Here is a 20,966-nt window from a genome sequence, read left to right as displayed (position 1 = left end):
AAGACACCCATCACCATAGTTCAGTCCAGGCAAACTCTAAAAGCTTGAATTACACATTGGACACCTACACCTACAAGTGTCAGCTTTCAGCCGTTAGCCAGTTCAGGAGACAGACATCAGCATACCAGAGGTGCAATTTTCAGCTACTTTGCCAGCCACCTTACCTCATTATCTGGGGAGACAAATTGCACTGCTGGATGTACTACAACTCCTATTTTGCACTTTTATTTCTGGCCTGATTCCTTAAGCCACCATTTCACTGCACTGATCCCCTGGGAGCACACCCTGACACATGACCTCATCAGGGCCACTACCATTCCCATCCTGTGCACCGGCTCGTTGCAGCAGGGAAAAAGAACATGCTGTCACTTCTGGGGGCGGCTCATTTCCCTAGAGAACAATAGGATCAGGCATGTTGAAATTCTTTCCTCCAAACATCTGCTGCCAGGGACACCCCCATACACAATAGACAGTTGGTCAGTCGTGCCAAAATCCGTCAGCTCGGCAACATTTATGTATTGTGTATGGCCACAAATGCAGAAAAGCCTTCGACTTGTTTCTACAGGCTGCACCCGTTTGCGACATTATATATGACATTCATAGTCTGATTCACTACTAGTTATATCACATATTGTGTAATAAAAAAAATATATATATATATAATAATATAATCCAAAAGGAAAATAAAACCTGGCCTAAACAGTGTGTGTCCAGCCTAAGGCCCGGTGTCTGCACTACATAATCTCCTCCCCGGTTTGTGTTCACACAGCATCAGTCAGACTCCTGATAATGGTCCCTGGTATCATCTCTTCCCCTTACATCACATCATGCTGGCATTAATAATTCAGTGTTTGGCGCATTGTCATTTATGGGTTTTACATCTGATTGGCCATCATTTGTGTCAGGAGACAAGGAGACATTTAACCGCGATTCCAAAAAGAGGATTACGGACAAGAGGAGGACGGTGCACAGGACTTTCTGGTAGTGAACACTGACACCAGACTGGTTTTACAGAAAGCAGACTGTGGCTTCCAGTAAACAGGTATTCATGGCCTGGCCTCAGGGTAGTGGGGGTGCTGAATTTTGCACCCCCACCGATCTGTAATTGATTACCTATCCTTATGATAGGCAAACAAAAAGTACCAGAAAAACCTGCAAGACAGGACATTTTTCCCCCCTGATCTGACAAGCGTTCTGAATTTTCTCACCATTAAGGACACTGGACATCAGAAAATGAAATATTGTTTAGATAACGATTTTACGTTAAACATTTTGGGGAAGATTTATCAAACTGGTATAAAGTAGACCTGGCGTAGTTGACCATAGCAACCAATCAGATTATACCTTTTATTTTTCACATCTCCTCTGGAAAATAAAAGGTGGAATCTGATTGGTTGCTATGGGCAACTAAGCCAGTTCTACTTTACACTAGTTTGATAAATTTCCCCCATTATTTTTAAAACTCAAAAGAAAACTACAAACCGGATTCCAAAAAAGTTGGGACACTATACAAATCGTGAATAAAAACTGAATGAAATGATGTGGAGGTGCCAACTTCTAATATTTTATTCAGAATAGAACATAAATCACGGAACAAAGGTTTAAACTGAGAAAATGTACCATTTTAAGGGAAAAATATGTTGAATCAGAATTTCATGGTGTCAACAAATCCCCAAAAAGTTGGGACAAGGCCATTTTCACCACTGTGTGGCATCTCCCCTTCTTCTTACAACACTCAACAGACGTCTGGGGACCGAGGAGACCAGTTTCTCAAGTTTAGAAATAGGAATGCTCTCCCATTCTTGTCTAATACAGGCCTCTAACTGTTCAATCGTCTTGGGCCTTCTTTGTTGCACCTTCCTCTTTATGATGCGCCAAATGTTCTCTATAGGTGAAAGATCTGGACTGCAGACTGGCCATTTCAGTACCCGGATCCTTCTCCTACGCAGCCATGATGTTGTGATTGATGCAGAATGTGGTCTGGCATTATCTTGTTGAAAAATGCAGGGTCTTCCCTGAAAGAGATGACGTCTGGATGGGAGCATATGTTGTTCTAGAACCTGAATATATTTTTCTGCATTGATGGTGCCTTTCCAGACATGCAAGCTGCCCATGCCACACGCACTCATGCAACCCCATACCATCAGAGATGCAGGCTTCTGAACTGAGCGTTGATAACAACTTGGGCTGTCCTTGTCCTCTTTGGTCCGGATGACATGGCGTCCCAGATTTCCAAAAAGAACTTCGAATCGTGACTCGTCTGACCACAGAACAGTCTTCCATTTTGCCACACTCCATTTTAAATGATCCCTGGCCCAGTGAAAACGCCTGAGCTTGTGGATCTTGCTTAGAAATGGCTTCTTCTTTGCACTGTAGAGTTTCAGCTGGCAACGGCGGATGGCACGGTGGATTGTGTTCACTGACAATGGTTTCTGGAAGTATTCCTGAGCCCATTCTGTGATTTCCTTTACAGCAGCATTCCTGTTTGTGATGCAGTGTCGTTTAAGGGCCCGGAGATCACGGGCATCCAGTATGGTTTTACGGCCTTGACCCTTACGCACAGAGATTGTTCCAGATTCTCTGAATCTTCGGATGATGTTATGCACAGTTGAGGATGATAGATGCAAAGTCTTTGCAATTTTTCGCTGGGTAACACCTTTCTGATATTGCTCCACTATCGTTCTGCGCAACATTGTGGGAATTGGTGATCCTCTACCCATCTTGGCTTCTGAGAGACACTGCCACTCTGAGAAGCTCTTTTTATACCCAATCATGTTGCCAATTGACCTAATTAGTGTTAATTGGTCTTCCAGCTCTTCGTTATGCTCAAATTTACTTTTTCCAGCCTCTTATCGCTACTTGTCCCAACTTTTTTGGGATTTGTTGACACCGTGAAATTTTGAATCAACGTATTTTTCCTTTAAAATGATACATTTACTCGGATTAAACGTTTGATCTGTCATCTACGTTCTATTACAAATAAAATATTGACATTTGCCATCTCCACATCATTGCATTCAGTTTTTATTCACAATTTGTTTAGTGTCCCAACTTTTTGGGAATCCGGTTTGTATTTCTATTGGGTTTTTTTTGGGCTGTTTTTCTTTTTGGCAGTATTGAGAATTGAATACTAAATACTGTCCCTCTGTAGCAGTCAGCACACATAGATATAACTGGTATACAGATAAGTGACCTACTGTTAGTTTACTGCTGCTGTGAGGGGAGGTGCTATCTGCTAGTATAATAGTAAATGTAGAATTGGGAGAACGGTATGACAGCTCTATTGTTCTCTTGATAGGCCTAGATACAGGTGTCCACAGAAGAGCCATACACACATCCAGACAAGGACCCAAAGTTGGAGCCATTACAGGCAGCCTTGTGGACTACACCAAAACATGGTACAGAGTAGAAAGTAGCTGATTCTAAAAAATATGATGGTGGGGGCATCTCAAAGGGGTTTTATAACTTGACATAGAAAGGGTGCAAGTAGTGATTCTAATACACAGCGGAGGGGGGGTCATCCAAAGGGGAAATAGAGAAGTTGCCCATAGCAACCAATCAGATTCCACCTTTCATTTTTCACAGCTACTTTGCAAAATAAGAGATGGAATCTTATTGGTTGCTATGAGCAACTAAGCCAGTTCTACTTTACACCAGTTTGATAAATCTCCCTCTTTGTTTTTAGAAATTTTTGGTGTTCCCCCCCCCCCCCTTCTTTTCATTTTCCACCAGCTTAGGCCTCATTCACATGACGGTTTTCGGTCCGCATCCGCAAAAACTCTGTAGTGCGTCATTCTAGTCTTACCATAACCATGCACACATATGGATCGGAGCTGCACACCTCAGGCTCTGGGATAGTTCCCAAATTTCCATACTTCACATTTACCGTATAAAATAATAATACAGACGCGCTCCATGTTAGGAGGCTGCTGGACCCACTCACCCCACCTGCTATTCTTAACCCACGTTCTCACTGGCCCTCCAGGAATGTTCCCTGTCCACAGCCGGGGTGACTTCTGGGTCGGGGGGGGGTGCCCTTTCAGCGACATTTACACCTCAGAAGATCTCATTCTCGCACGTACACCAGAAATAACCTGAACCCTGTACCGCCAGCAGCTGCCCTATTTTTGGGTGCTTGCCCTTTAGGCTGGAGGTCTGCCTGGCTTTTTTTAATATTCATACTTTGTATTGCGGCTGATCAGTCCGTGCAGCGTCTGCCAAGACACAGCTTCAAAGTACGGCCACACGTGGCTGAACTGCGTGCAGAAAATCGGCGCCATTTTATAGCAGTAGCAAAGTGTCAAAAATCTGCAGCGGTCATTTACCTGCGGTGGGGATTTTAAATCTACGGCACGCCAATTGATGTGAATTCCGCCATGAAAATCCGCCGCAGAATATCCGCCCTGAGTGGAAACGGAGTGGTTGCGCGGCCGTACACTACAGGTCTTGCCAACTCGTTTCCGCCAACGGCTGCACAAGATATTGGCGAGTGTGGCCTGCATCATACGGTCACACCCACTTCAGGGATGGAAACTGTATTGAAAAGGTCCCCCCGAAAATAAGGAGAACACTCTCCATTCAGGGTTATGGGCCTGCCAGAAAAAGCCATGCCAGCGCTCGGCTATTTACGGACCACTCATAATGGTGAAATGGAGGGTGGCCGAGCTTGCACAGTGCATTCTCCTTCACTTCGGGGAGCATGTTCTGGAGATAGGAGCCGGTCTCAGAGCTTTAAATAGGACCTGTCCCCTCTCCTGAGATGTCTGTTTTAGCAATCACTTTCCTTCTCCATATAATAACAATTATGGAACATCTATTCTTATGACTCTAAACTGGGTCATTCCTCTATTATTCCTACTAGATGTTTATGGATGAATTGTTAGCGATTTGCAATGAAGGTCCAGATTAGTTTTACCAGTTAGCAGCACTGATTGGATAATGCAGGGACCCCCCCCCCCCCCCCAAAAAAAAAAAATATATATATATATATATACACACACACACACAGTACAGACCAAAAGTTTGGACACACCTTCTCATTCAAAGAGTTTTCTTTATTTTCATGACTATGACAATTGTAGATTCACACTGAAGGCATCAAAACTATGAATTAACACATGTGGAATTATATACATAACAAACAAGTGTGAATCAACTGAAAATATGTCATATTCTAGGTTCTTCAAAGTAGCCACCTTTTGCTTTGATTACTGCTTTGCACACTCTTGGCATTCTCTTGATGAGCTTCAAGAGGTAGTCCCCTGAAATGGTTTTCACTTCACAGGTGTGCCCTGTCAGGTTTAATAAGTGGGATTTCTTGCCTTATAAATGGGGTGGGGACCATCAGTGGCGTTGAGGAGAAGTCAGGTGGATACACAGCTGATAGTCCTACTGAATAGACTGTTAGAATTTGTATTATGGCAAGAAAAAAGCAGCTAAGTAAAGAAAAACGAGTGGCCATCATTACTTTAAGAAATGAAGGTCAGTCAGTCAGCCGAAAAATTGGGAAACTTTGAAAGTAAGGGCTATTTGACCATGAAGGAGAGTGATGGGGTGCTGCGCCAGATGACCTGGCCTCCACAGTCACCGGACCTGAACCCAATCGAGATGGTTTGGGGTGAGCTGGACCGCAGAGTGAAGGCAAAAGGGCCAACAAGTGCTAAGCATCTCTGGGAACTCCTTCACGACTGTTGGAAGACCATTTCAGGGGACTACCTCTTGAAGCTCATCAAGAGAATGCCAAGAGTGTGCAAAGCAGTAATCAAAGCAAAAGGTGACTACTTTGAAGAACCTAGAATATTACATATTTTCAGTTGTTTCACACTTGTTTGTTATGTATATAATTCCACATGTGTTAATTCATAGTTTTGATGCCTTCAGTGTGAATCTACAATTGTCATAGTCATGAAAATAAAGAAAACTCTTTGAATGAGAAGGTGTGTCCAAACTTTGTCTGTACTGTATATATATATATAATAATAATAATAAATAAAAAAAAGTAACACCCGTCTGGACCTTCACTGGGAACTGCTAGCAATTCATTTATAAATTCTAGCAGGAATAACAGAGGAACTGCACAACATGGAGTCATAAGAATAGATGCTCCAGAATTGTTATTACATGGGAAGCGCAAGTCCGGAGAGGGGGGGGGGGGGGGGGGGGGGTCCTCTATAAATTTGCCTGATTATACAGTGATGTAGGAGAGGGAAGGACGGATCACAGCACGATAGATCTGTCACTCAGGTCTATAAGAAATCTGGGTGCCACCCATAATAGGAGAGAGTTATTACAGCAATGCACTAACACTCAATTGTGATGCGCTGAGATTCAGATCTCAATTTAATCATATTTAAACCCTTAAAGTAGCCGCCATGTATTAATCCTCTCCACAGCAGTCGCCGCCCGGGGAGATGAAAGAAAGATAACGGCGCAGGACAACAGATGTCTTCGCCATGGCAGCTGCTAATAAGTTTTATGCAAATGGTCAGAACCTGCATCAGCTTGTGGCAAGTGTACACTGGCCACCTGTTTGGTTGGGGGAGGGGCGACGGCTGGGGGAACTGCGGTGGACGATTCATCCGTAGGGGAAATATCAGGCCTTGGACAATTGTATCTGAAGATCACTTGCTTATATAGCAGGGGTTTAAAAAAAATAAATTAAAAAAAATAATTTTTTAAAAACACCCACACACAACAACAACAACCTCAAGTAAAAAAGCTAGCAAAAAACTATTTATTTTACAACACGTTATGTAAAAGAAGAAGAAAAAAAAAAAAGCTTACACAACAAACTTATTATGTATCCACACAACCGAAATAACCCGTACAACTCATATAACAGGTTATTCAGTGTGAAATATGTACAATATAAACAAGAAAGTGAAAAATAAATCTGCAAGTTCTCTTGCCCAACACTAGGCCTTATAAAGCCATGACGATGGAAAAACAAAAAAAAAGTTATGGCTGCCTAAACAAAAACTAAACACACGGCAGGTCACTGCGGGGTTTAAGAGCCCGTTCACATTATGAATCAGTGAGATCACAGACGATCCCATCAGTAGTGCGTACATGACATGCGGCACTGGCCACCTCCACTGCAGGTACAGCCAGGCGGCAATCCGCACAGTGATGTGAACGACGTCCTATACGATGATCCGTTCCTAATACTGCGCCTCAAGGAGGGAAGGAACGCCCCCCTAACAGAGACCCCGCTAGAGCAGCTGATCCAACCAAACATCGAGCAGAAGGGTTAAACGCAGCACGATGTAGTCAACGTGACCATATGCCGATCACTCATTCATTACACACGATTCATCTGTGCTAATAGTTCTGCTGATCAGAGTCCATCTACCCCCCATAGATCCCTATAAGAGCGGACACCCGTATGGAAACGGATGATGTCATATGTAGCTCCGCTGCAATGAAAGAGTTAACCGGCGCCCGGAGCCCAGCAGCAGCAGCAGTACCTGGTGTAGACGGCTCCTCTCGTCTCCTGCTCCGCCGCCGCCGCCTCTGGGAGCTTTAACTCCGCACGTCCTCCCGTGACGTCACCGCCTGTCACCTACACCGGGGGCTGAAGGTCACTGATGATGTGAGCATCTCCCGGCCGGTGGGATATGGAGCATCCCCCCTCCCCCACATTCAGGGGGAAGGGAGGGGAGGATACGAGCTGCTGATGATAATGATGGGTGTGCGTGATGTGGACCATGCACTGGACAGGTCTCTACGGGCACATAGGAATAATAGAAGCTCCAATGCCTTACAGTTTTCAGGATCTCTGCTTGCTGTCAGTTAGGACATCTATTATGTAGGTGTATCTTCAGCGCCGCAGGGCGATCTCGTACACCTGTTCTACCATTGTCGCCATCCCTCAGTTGTGGGCTCAGACTACGTTCACACCTTCAGGATTTTTGATGCAGTTTTTTCAAAGAGTGGATTTAAAAAAAAAAAAGAGAAAGTTGTGAAATTCATGTGTTTGCTGAAATTTAAAAAGTTTAATAAAAACTATTGTCCTTTATACTTTCTCTTTTTCATGATCCACTCATCATTTTTGGCTTAAAAAATAATAATAATCGGAATGCATGGCCGTCCCCTTAGGCTACCTGCACACATTGCAGATTTGCGTCCGTTTTTTTTCCCCCCAAGCGTAGTACAGTACCAGCGAAGTGAATGAGATTTGCCAAATCTCATGTACACATTGCGCAATGGACCTGTGCGTGGATTTCCAAATCCTCAGCGTGTCAATTAGGGCTCGTGCACACGACCGTGTGTATTCTGCAGTCTGCAAAACACGGATCCAATGCCTGTCTGAAAAACGGACATGTTCTATATTTTTTTGCGGAACGGGCATATGGACACAGAATGCACACGTAGTCATTTCATTATATTTTTTTTTTGTGGCCCCTTTAAAATGATTGGTTCCGCATACGAGACGCAAAAAAACCGGAACATACACGGACAAAAAAAACCAAGTTTGTGTGCATGAGGCCTTAATTATGCGATTCTGCACTTTTTTCGCAGACTGGTTTTCTCCACTGGCTTCAAGGGGGTCGGTATAATATAAACAGAAAACCTGCACCAAAATCCACAACAAAAGAATGCATAAAAAGCGCTGATCCGTTTTTTTGCGGACCACAAAATACATACGGTCATGTGCATGAGCCCTAACTCAGCAATTTTAAAAGCCCACTTCAATTTATTTAGCGTCCAGGACAAGTTGCGCAATCACTTGAGTGAAGCCATGTCACCAAAAATAAACACAAATCAAAGACCTTGCCAATCTGGGCACCTACTGAACATGGAGATCAGGCTTTCAGAGGAGACAGGTCTACCGGCTTCAAGGCTCTATTTATTTCCCAGTAACGATCCACCTCAGGCTAGGGGGAATAGCTATACTGGAGTGGGGTGGAATGGTAGGCCCCTCTACCAATCCTACCTAGCATAAAAAAAAAATCCAGCCCATAAATAAAGTTGGAATAAACCAGTTCCAGAAAATTATACTATACAGCCTTTTGGATTCCTTTTATCTCATCTCATCTCATCCCATCTGAGCAATCAGGGCAATATATTAACCCCCTCCAGTACTTTTCCAAAGACACTGTTACAATAAATAGTAAATGGTTGTGCTGGGGTGGCCCTTTAATACAAAATAGAATGTATTTTCATTTGTAATGTATTTATTGCAGTACTGTAAGGCCAAGTCAACACTTCAGTTATTTTTGACCAGTAGTGAAGCCTCCTCAGATACAGGGGAGCACCCAGGAATTTTGTCTAGGGGGGGTCCGAAAGGCAAAAAAATGTGGCACGTGTAGTGCGCTGTGCCAATTCTTTTGCCTGCCCATTTTTCAAAGCCCCCTTGTGTTGCGCTGATTCTTTTACTTGGCCATTTCTAAAAGCTCCGTAGGAACAGAATAATGCGGTGCCCCCGCCCATTATTAAAAGCCCCTCCTACATATAATAGGCCACTCCCAACAAACACTGTACAGCTGACATTCTATAGTTGAGGCCTGTCTCTACACATCATACGGAGAGGGGGGGCCTGTCCTGGCTGCACTGCCTGCTTCACATTATACAATAAACAGCAGGCTACAGCCAGGAAGCTCCTCTGTTCTCCTCCCTCCCCAGATCCTGCTCAAGGCTTGTGGTTCCCCCATCTCTCACCAGCCCCTGGCCTGCTGCCCCCTTGGCTGTCCTCACCCAGCTCTGAATCCTACTTCTGCAAAAGGCAGGGGGGGGGGGGGGGGGGGGGGGACCAGAGCATCTCCTCTCCTACATAGCGCCCCATACCTCTTACATCCAGTGATGTCACCTTTGTTGTAGACGTTCTCTTTCTTTATCTTCTCCATTAAGACCCGACCGCCATGATGATTTTTCAGCCATCTCCCGTCTCTGCAGAGATTGACAAACAGACATTAGTTTCCCTCATTTCCATGGTTCCATAGTTTCCCACGTCTTCACATCTTCTGAACACTCTTTCCTGCCACCCCCAATACTATACTGGAGAGAAAGTCCCCTTGGAAATACTACTACCACACATATAGCGCCCCCTTCAACAATTATTGGAACACAGTGCTCTAAAAAATAACTGCGCCCAGACACTAATAGTATAAAGATAATGTCCCCCAAAAATAATTGTGCTAAGCTGATACTGTGGCAGGGTGCCCCCCAAAGTAACAGTGCAACGACGTCTTCTTCTTCCAGGCTCCACGGCGGACAAGCTCCGGACCTGCTGAGACCGTCTATAAATACTTGAATTTCCCGCCACTGGAACTCTACTCTCCAATCAAATGCTGGCAGAATTCAGGTGCCTCAGCAACAGGTAAGTAACCAGGAATCAATCAGAATCAAAGCACTACCACTCCCATTATGCTCAATGACACCATGGTGGGGCCTCTGTGCCCACTATCATTATAGTCTATGAGGTCCTTAGGCTCCGTTTGGCTCAGTTATGTGCCTTCTCCGTCATTTCCATTCTTTTGCTCCTAAACGGAGCAGGAAAACGGAAAGGCTGAACGGTGATGTGAACAAAGCCTAAGAATATTCTCATTCAATTGTTAAGAATTACAAATGTAGAGACAGTAATTATCACTGAAAATAATGTGGCAGCGTGTCAAACATAACAGCGCGGGAGGCTGCAGCTGCTGCTGCCTCATGAAGTAAGGGAACCTTCATGCTGTTGTAGAGATGGTTTTCTGTATTGTGAGGGCAGGACAATCTCCCCAGTTGTGTTTCCAGTCATTTTTGCCATAGTCTTTATTATCTAGGTGTATCTTCACTGAAGTCTATCATGTCTCGTGGTTTGGTGACCCAGTCTTTCATTTCCAGTGGTTTGGTGACCCGATCTCTCATGTCCAGTTGTTTGGTGACCCAGTCTTTCATTTCCAGTGGTTTGGTGACCCGATCTCTCATGTCCAGTTGTTTGGTGACCCAGTCTCTCATGTCCAGTGGTTTGGTGACCCAGCCTTTCATGTCCAGTGGTTTACTGACCCAGTCTCTTATGCTCACTGGTCTGATGACCCAGTCTCTCATCTCCAGTGGTTTGGTGACCCAGTCTTTCATGTCCAGTGGTTTTGTGACCCAGTCTCTCATGGCCACTGGTTTGGTGACCCAGTCTCTCATCTCCAGTGGTTTGGTGACCCAGTCTTTCATGTCCAGTGGTTTTGTGACCCAGTCTCTCATGGCCACTGGTTTGGGGACCCAGTCTCTCATATCCAATGGTTTGGTGACCCAGTTTCTTATGTCCAGTGGTTTGTTGACCCAGTGTCTTATTACAGTGGTTTGATGTCTCATGCCTAGTGGTTTGATGATCCAGTTTCTCATGTTCAGTGGGTTGGTAACTTAGTCTCTCATGCCTATTGGTTTGGTGACCCAGTTTTAAATGCCCATTTTTTTGGGGGACCCAGTGTGTCATGTTCTATGGTTTAATGGTCCAGTACCTCATGTTATTGTTTTGAGAACCCAGTCTCTCATGCCTAGTGGTTTGGTGACCCAGTCTATCATGTCTAGTAGTTTAGTGACCCTAATTTCTCATTTTCATTGTTTTGGTGAACAAGACTCTCATGTTCAGTGGTTTCATGACTCATTTTTCTCATGGGAAAAGTTATGCAAATCGGATACCTTTCCAAAAGGAAAAGAAAGCTAAGCCTCTGATGCCACCAGATGTAAGGTAGCTATTCTATATTTTTGTAACAGGCCTTGAAGTATAACTTTGATAATAGCTAAGCCAGTACCTTAGGCTACTTTCACATTTGCGCTTGATCGGATCCGTTCTGAACGGATCCGATCATATTAATGCAGACGGAGGCTCCATTCAGTACGGATCCGTCTGCATTAATAACTTAGAAAAATTTCTAAGTGCGAAAGTAGCCTGAGCGGATCCGCATCCATTCAGACTGCATCAGGGCTGGACGGAAGCGTTCTGCTCCGCTTGTGAGCCCCTTCAAACGGAGCTCACGAGCGGACAGCAGAACGCTAGTGTGAAAGTAGCCTTATCTGCAGACATCTGTTTAAGGGTGATTGTTCCTTAATCAGTGCAGAGCAGAGAGAACTGGCTAAGGCTACTTTCACACTTGCGGCAGAGAGATCCGGCAAGCAGTTCCGTCGCCGGAACTGCCTGCCGGATCAGGCAAAATGTATGCTAACTGATGGCATTAGTAAGACTGATCAGGAACCTGATCAGTCTTAAAAATGCCTGATCAGTCGAAAAAATGCATTGAAATGCCGGATCCGTCTTTCCGGTGTCATCCGGCAAAAACGGATCCGGCATTTATTTTTTCACCTTTTTTTCAGTATGCGCATCCCGGAAGGACGGATCCGGCATTCCGGTATTCTGAATGCCGGATCCGGCACTAATACATTCCTATGGGAAAAAATGCCTGATCCGGCATTCAGGCAAGTCTTCAGTTTTTTTAGCCGGAGATAAAACCGTAGCATGCTACGGTTTTCTCTTTTGCCTGATCAGTCAAAACGACTGAACTGAAGACATCCTGATGCAAACTGAACGGATTACTCTCCATTCAGAATGCATGGGGACATACCTGATCAGTTCTTTTCCGGTATAGAGCCCCTGTGACGGAACTCTATGCCGGAAAAGAACAACGCAAGTGTGAAAGTAGCCTTAGGGCTCTTTCACACCTGCGTTATTGTCTTCCGGCATAGAGTTCCGTCGTCGGGGCTCTATGCCGGAAGAATCCTGATCAGGATTATCCTAATGCATTCTGAATGGAGAGTAATCCGTTCAGGATGCATCAGGATGTCTTCAGTTCCGGTACGGAACGTTTGTTGGCCGGAGAAAATACCGCAGCATGCTGCGCTTTTTGCTCCGGCCAAAAATCCGGAACACTTGCCGCAAGGCCGGATCCGGAATTAATGCCCATTGGAAGGCATTGATCCGGATCCGGCCTTAAGCTAAACGTCGTTTCGGCGCATTGCCGGAGCCGACATTTAGCTTTTTCAGAGTGGTTACCATGGCTGCCGGGACGCTAAAGTCCTGACAGCCATGGTAAGTGGAGCGGGGAGCGGGGGAGCAGTATACTTACCGTCCGTGCGGCTCCCCGGGCGCTCCAGAGTGACGTCAGGGCGCCCCAAGCGCATGGATCACGTGATCGCATGGATCACGTCATCCATGCGCATGGGGCGCTCTGACGTCATTCTGGAGCGCCCCGGGAGCCGCACGGACTGTAAGTATACCGCTCCCCCGCTCCCCGCTCCTACTATGGCAACCAGGACTTTAATAGCGTCCTGGGTGCCATAGTAACACTGAAAGCATTTGGAAGACGGTTCCGTCTTCAAATGCTTTCAGTACACTTGCGTTTTTCCGGATCCGGAGTGTAATTCCGGCAAGTGGAGTACACGCCGGATCCGGACAACGCAAGTGTGAAAGAGGCCTTAAATGGGTGAGTGGTCTTGGTCAGGATTCTGTGGCACTGTTTCTCCTTTTGGACAGCGCCTAGTAGGTGTAATGAGTCTTATAGGCCAGGCACTGCTCCTAGGCCTTTTGACTAAGATCAAGTATAGTATATGTTCTTAGCAGTAGGTTTGTGAGAGGGACCACTGAAATTAAGTGAATCTACACATGGAGGAGAAAAGCTCAGGTGTATGCCAGTGGCTGAAAGATTGCCTTCTGAAGGTGACCTGGGGCCTCCAGATTGAAACTGTGGGCTGAGTTGTTTCTCACATTTGACCACACTCACCTCTCTTTGCCTGCGCCATTCCAACCAAATGTCTGGGACATAATGGCGCACATTCACTTATTTTAAGATATCTACTAAATAGGTTAGTTGTTTGTTGAATCTTCTTTTAAGGTTTTTATATATATTGTAATATCTCAGCTTTTGAACCTTCTGGATAAAAAAGAAACCTCTTAAAACTGGTTAGAGCAGTTTAGGTTTATCACAGGTAGTCCATCTGGCCAAACAGCATTAGCATCTCAAAAGCAATAAACAGTTGTTAACTGAAACAACAGCCACAGTAGTAGTAGTAGTCCAGGAGTCAAGGAGATCATGAAATTGAGGAGATCATCAGCTTGTTAAGGAAGTACTAGACGCTCCCAGAAACACCAAGTTTAGACAGCCCAATTTTGCAGGAAGGAAGCGTTCCTTCCCAGCAATCGCCTGCTCACTATTACATGCAGCGATCTCATCCACAGCAAGGAGAGGAGCGATCGTTATGCCATCTCTCGCCCTAGTGGTTTGCCGGCGGCAGAACGTGATTACACAGCGCAATCTGCCGCAGGCAAATTATGATTTTTAAGCGTGCTCAAAAATCACAAATACCCAATGAATGTGAAAGAGCCCCCCCCCCCCCCCACAGAGACTTGGGTGGCTAAAGAGCTGTTATACGGCCCTAACACAGAGTTCCCAAAAGAACACAACTTTTATTTAGATACAAGGAACAGAATTATAGTTATCAAAATATAATACACAAAACAATAGTAAATGATACTAACACTTATGGGCCCTGAATTGTAAGCGCATGTGCACACGAATATAGTCACATTGTAGTTCACTCACGGTTTGGGGTACCCCTTTTTTTAAGTAAAACTCCTTCCCAATAAGGGTGTGCAGCAAGCCGGATTGGGACTGATGCACACTGGCACAATATTAATAGTTTTTGTTTGTGACGCCAATTGCAATGTGCGCAGGTTATAGTCGCAGGGCCCTTTAAGATGATATAACTCACGTACCAGGTGAGGAATGCAAGAGTGGGGATAATGTCTCTATGTAGTGTCAACGGTGTCTCCTACCTTGGTACGGCTGGACTCCTGGATCCTGGCTCACTTGCAATAAATTGAGTGTTGTTAGTAGGAGTAACTGAGGAACTTTGATAATAAGGAATGAGATCCAGACTGGTGATATAATCCAACTTGTCTTTACTTAATGGCAGCATAATCCGTATGAGTACAGCAATAGTCTTGGGTCCCAGCAGGTGTTTGGCAATATGTGGCAGGAATCAATATACACTCACCTAAAGAATTATTAGGAACACCATACTAATACGGTGTTGGACCCCCCTTATGCCTTCAGAACTGCCTTAATTCTACGTGGCATTGATTTAACAAGGTGCTGATAGCGTTCTTTAGAAATGTTGGCCCATATTGATAGGATAGCATTTTGCAGTTGATGGAGATTTGAGGGATGCACATTCAGGGCACGAAGCTTCCGTTCCACCACATCCCAAAGATGCTCTATTGGGTTGAGATCTGGTGACTGTGGGGGCCATTTTAGTACAGTGAACTCATTGTCATGTTCAAGAAACCAATTTGAAATGATTCGAGCTTTGTGACATGGTGCAATATCCTGCTGGAAGTAGCCATCAGAGGATGGATACATGTTCTCATTCTGTCTCAACAGAAATCGAGACTCATCAGACCAGGCAACATTTTTCCAGTCTTCAACAGTCCAATTTTGGTGAGCTTGTGCAAAATGTAGCCTCTTTTTCCTATTTGTAGTGGAGATGAGTGGTACCCGGTGGGGTCTTCTGCTGTTGTAGCCCATCCGCCTTAAGGTTGTGCGTGTTGTGGCTTCACAAATGCTTTGCTGCATACCTCGGTTGTAACGAGTGGTTATTTCAGTCAACGTTGCTCTTCTATCAGCTTGAATCAGTCGGCCCATTCTCCTCTGACCTCTAGCATCCACAAGGCATTTTTGCCCACAGGACTGCCGCATACTGGATGTTTTTCCCTTTTCACACCATTCTTTGTAAACCCTGGAAATGGTTGTGCGTGAAAATCCCAGTAACTGAGCAAATTGTGAAATACTCAGACCGGCCTGTCTGGCACCAACAACCATGCCACGCTCAAAATTGCTTAAATCACCTTTCTTTCCCATTCTGACATCCAGTTTGGAGTTCAGGAGATTGTCTTGACCAGGACCACACCCCTAAATGCATGGAAGCAACTGCCATGTGATTGGTTGACTAGCTAATTGCATTAATGAGAAATAGAACAGGTGTTCCTAATAATTCTTTAGGTGAGTGTATATTCTGCTTCTTTTCATATGCCTAGTGAATCTGGCAGGTATCTATCTTCTGCTCTGTCTGTCTGCTGCTTGGTGTGGGCCTGACTAGCTGAGGAGGAATTTGGCTTCTCCTGGTCTCTGGATAAGTTACTCACAGGACTGCTCGCAGGGAATGGTCCTTCCTGGAGTTCTGGAGGTGCTGCTTGCTGGTCCACAGTCGAGGCTGAAGGGCTCAGACTGGGAAGAGGGATCTTTGGCCTCAGCCGAGGCTGGATCCTAGGTAGGGATCCCTATGTCTGGGAGAACCTACTAACACAGCCTACCCCTAGCCGGGGGGCTGGTACACTAACTAGAACTTTCCTTCCTCCCCATGAGACAGGACATGGGCCAGCCCACTTCTGCTCAAAGAGGGGGGGCTAGACTGGAGTGAACTATTCCAGTCCAGATATACTAAACTGTCTAAGGTCCTGCTACATACTGCTGCCACCTGCTGGTGTACATGGAAATTACATCATAATACACTGCTCAAAAAAATAAAGGGAACACAAAAATAACACATCCTAGATCTGAATTAATTAAATATTCTTCTGAAATACTTTGTTCTTTACATAGTTGAATGTGCTGACAGCAAAATCACACAAAAATAAAAAAATGGAAATCAAATTTTTCAACCCATGGAGGACTGGATTTGGAGTCACACTCAAAATTAAAGTGGAAAAACACACTACAGGCTGATCTAACTTTGATGTAATGTCCTTAAAACAAGTCAAAATGAGGCTCAGTAGTGTGTGGCCTCCTCGTGCCTGTATGACCTCCCTACAACGCCTGTGCATGCTCCTGATGAGGTGGCGGACGGTCTCCTGAGGGATCTCCTCCCAGACCTGGACTAAAGCATCTGCCAACTCCTGGACAGTCTGTGGTGCAACATGACGTTGGTGGATAGAGCGAGACATGATGTCCCAGATGTGCTCAATTGGATTCAGGTCTGGGGAACGGGCGGGCCAGTCCATAGCATCAATGCCTTCGTCTTGCAGGAACTGCTGACACACTCCAGCCACATAAGGTCTAGCATTGTCTTGCATTAGGAGGAACCCAGGGCCAACCGCACCAGCATATGGTCTCAAAAGGGGTCTGAGGATCTCATCTCGGTACCTAATGGCAGTCAGGCTACCTCTGGCGAGCACATGGAGGGCTATGCAGCCCTCCAAAGAAATGCCACCCCACACCATTACTGACCCAATGCCAAACCGGTCATGCTGGAGGATGTTGCAGGCAGCAGAACGTTCTCCACGGCGTCTCCAGACTCTGTCACGTCTGTCACATGTGCTCAGTGTGAACCTGCTTTCATCTGTGAAGAGCACAGGGCGCCAGTGGCGAATTTGCCAATCTTGTTGTTCTCTGGCAAATGCCAAACGTCCTGCACGGTGTTGGGCTGTAAGCACAACCCCCACCTGTAGACGTCGGGCCCTCATATCACCCTCATGGAGTCTGTTTCTGACCGTTTGAGCAGACACATGCACATTTGTGGCCTGCTGGAGGTCATTTTGCAGGGCTCTGGCAGTGCTCCTCCTGTTCCTCCTTGCACAAAGGCAGAGGTAGCGGTCCTGCTGCTGGGTTGTTTCCCTCCTACGGCCTCCTCCACGTCTCCTGATGTACTGGCCTGTCTCCTAGTAGCGCCTCCATGCTCTGGACACTACGCTGACAGACACAGCAAACCTTCTTGCCACAGCTCGCATTGATGTGCCATCCTGGATAAGCTGCACTACCGGAGCCACTTGTGTGGGTTGTAGACTCCGTCTCATGCTACCACTAGAGTGAAAGCACCGCCAGCATTCAAAACTGACCAAAACATCAGCCAGGAAGCATAGGAACTGAGAAGTGGTCTGTGGTCACCACCTGCAGAACCACTCCTTTATTGGGGGTGTCTTGCTAATTGCCTATAATTTCCACCTGTTGTCTATCCCATTTGCACAACAGCATGTGAAATTGATTGTCACTCAGTGTTGCTTCCTAAGTGGACAGTTTGATTTCACAGAAGTGTGATTGACTTGGAGTTACATTGTGTTGTTTAAGTGTTCCCTTTATTTTTTTGAGCAGTGTATATAAAACAGGCCTAGAAAATACATATAATTAAGAATGCAATGTTAGATTACACCAGATGGCAATACACATACACCTAACATGTTGTAGCAGGGAGAAAGAGTTTAGTAACATAACTCTGGGATGTTACATTCTCCTTTACTTTAAGGTAAGCCGTCCTGGGCTTATGCTTAGGAGGGGGAGAAAGAATCAGCTCTGGGTACCCAATAAATACAAAGTGCTGTGTGAATTACATATAAAGACATACATAGACAAAACATGAAACGGCTTTCCCCAGGTTCCTGCCCGCTAGAGTAAGGTGTCCAACACACAGTTTCCTTCTCTTGGTATAACCAGGTAACCTAAATACTGCACAAAGCAAAACCTTTACTGACTGACTTTGTATGTCTTTAGCGCTGATGACATCAAAGGAAGCATGGGATGCCCGCAAATGAAAGGGTGGCTTTATCCTGTATTCCCTTTCCTGCACCATAGCCTGAAGAAATTTGGCTTAAAGCACGATCACTATGATGACTGTGGGGTAGCTAGAATATGTGGCTCTAAGGCTTGAGGCGCCTTACCTTAGACAAAAGGCTCAGAAGGGGAGGTATTTATCGTCTTCGTATACTTCTGGCAAGTCACAGGAGGAGGACAGTACGGTCCCATGGATCTCCTGGAAATGAGACACCTCAGGATGGGAACAATCCTGAACATTTAACAAGCGGGAAGGAGCAGCCTAGGGCTTCTAACGATTCCCGAAGCAGCAGGGGTACCTGTGTAACTACTGGATCTGCCAGGACTTACCACTTGGTCCAACCCTGGGTACCTATGGGTATATATCACCGGGTGTAGGCCATTAGTTTTCAGCATCCGTATGAAGACAGTCCGTATAAAGGGGGGAGAGAGCAAGAGCTGTTAAGTTAAGGCACACAAAAGTAAGTTGCTACATTTTTGTTAAGTGCAATGGTTAAGTGCAATCATCATAAACAGTGCATAAATTCACATTGCGGCACCTAGAAGGATCCAGTCCAGGATTTCGAATCAACCCAACAAAATTAGGGCAACACCCCTTAAAGAAGACCGCACATAAACCCTCACTTGCTCCGGACATACCATTACTTGACCACTGAGGAAGGGACCAGAAAGTGTCCCGAAACGCGTCTGGTCTGAGGAAGCAGTGAGGACTATAAAGGATACAGTGACTTTAAACTGAAGATCATTCGATGAAAATGTTCGCTACCACAATATTTTTTAAATTTCCCACAGCTAGCAGGATTGGCCAATCAGGAACCAGGTACCGTGTGACGTCAGGCTGCATCACCATCAAGTGCAGCATCACATGGTAAAGCAAGTGATCACGTGGGACCTTGCAGGACGGAGGACACCGTAAAAGACTGAAGAGGGGTAAAGTAAATCACACCCTTCACTGTTCATCTGCATTTTATTGAATGTACTTTTACAAAGATATTGTCGACATCCAATAAGACTATCTGAAAAGCTTGCATGTGAATTCGAGTGTACTAGAAACCTGTCAGGAGAGTCGCTCTCTCTTTAAGAGGCGGGTGTTCTAACACTTGAGAACTCGGTGAACATAGGATATAACACCGCTACGTTCACATTAGCAGTCAATTTATAGTGTTTCAATACATAAACACTGCTCACATTATATATGTTTTATAATTTTCTTAAAGAGCACTTTCCTTTTTTTGCTAATTTACATCTTTGTTGTGCACAACACATTTTTACTCAAATGAGCATTTTTCACAACTTTTTTGCACGGACATTTTACCTATACTCTATTGGACCTTTATATGCGAATTTATTGTACAGTACACCTTTTAAGAATACCACCACTCTACAGAAGTGAATCAACGTATCCTGCACTACCTGTGTGACCTTATATTCATGGACTCCAGAACCTATTGAATAAAGAGCGAAATATGAAGTTTTATAACCTGCTTCTCCGTTCAGCAATCTGCCCAAGGGGCGGCGTTTCATGTGAAAATGCGCCCAGCCAGCCTTCCCAACTGCCGTTCTTAAGCCCCGCCCAGCTCATCATTATTCACTTCGCTGGGCGGCGGCTAGAACTCTCCCCAGTCCCGATCCTGCGCAATTCAATCCTCCGGGCATCGTTCATGCCCAATCTTCTGCGCCTGTGCCCCGCCGTGCCGTCAGACGCACTATAATTAACCCCTTATATGATGTAAGTGAGCAGCGCTCTGAAGCGCTGCTCTGTACAGTGCATGGCTGAGGCTGCAGCTGCCTCGAAGACGCAGGCTGGTGCGTGTACGCATGCGCGATCTAACGGCACGGCGGGGCGCAGGCGCAGAAGATTGGGCATGAACGATGCCCGGAGGATTGAATTGCGCAGGATCGGGACTGGGGAGAGTTCTACCCGCCGCCCAGCGAAGTGAATAATGATGAGCTGGGCGGGGCTTAAGAACGGCAGTTGGGAAGGCTGGCTGGGCGCATTTTCACATGAAACGCCGCCCCTTGGGCAGATTGCTGAACGGAGAAGCAGGTTATAAAACTTTATATTTCGCTCTTTATAAGGTGGACAGGGGGGATACTTATATGCTTTTAAAAGACTCTATAAGACCTGTAATGTGATATATCTAACTATATATGCTGATTTCGCCTGTCAGTGTCCCTTTAAGGACTTGGCCATTTTTTGCAAATCTGACCAGTGTCACTTTAAGTGCTGATAACTTTAAAACACTTTGACTTATCCAGGCCATTCTGAGATTGTTTTTTCGTCACATATTGTACTTTATGACACTCTTAAAATGAAGTAAAAAAAAATAATTTGTTGCATAAAAAAAATACCTAATTTACCAAAAATTTGGAAAAATTTACAAATTTCAAAGTTTCAGTTTCTCTACTTCTGTAATACATAGTAATACCCCCAAAAATTGTGATGACTTTACATTC

The 20,966-nt window shown here is 45.2% G+C and overlaps 1 protein-coding gene across 2 annotated transcripts in view; it reads right to left on the bottom strand.

Moving 5' to 3' along the window:
• SLC16A3 (solute carrier family 16 member 3) overlaps positions 1–20,966 on the bottom strand; it is a 104,537-nt gene that overhangs the window by 45,821 nt on the left and 37,750 nt on the right. Inside the window, exon 1 of one of the 2 annotated variants that reach the window (XM_040437353.1) lies at positions 7,467–7,620. The exons of the other annotated variant lie outside the window; for it this stretch is intronic. The gene's annotated coding sequence lies outside the window, so the exon portion shown is untranslated. Of the gene's footprint in view, positions 1–7,466; positions 7,621–20,966 lie in introns of those variants that run through there. 2 annotated transcript variants of the gene reach the window in all.

The sequence above is a fragment of the Bufo bufo genome, chromosome 6 (assembly GCF_905171765.1).
Source record: "Bufo bufo chromosome 6, aBufBuf1.1, whole genome shotgun sequence".
NCBI classification, from domain to species: domain Eukaryota; kingdom Metazoa; phylum Chordata; class Amphibia; order Anura; family Bufonidae; genus Bufo; species Bufo bufo.
Note: the sequence above shows the minus strand (reverse complement) of the source record. Positions and strands in the feature narration are given on the sequence as shown.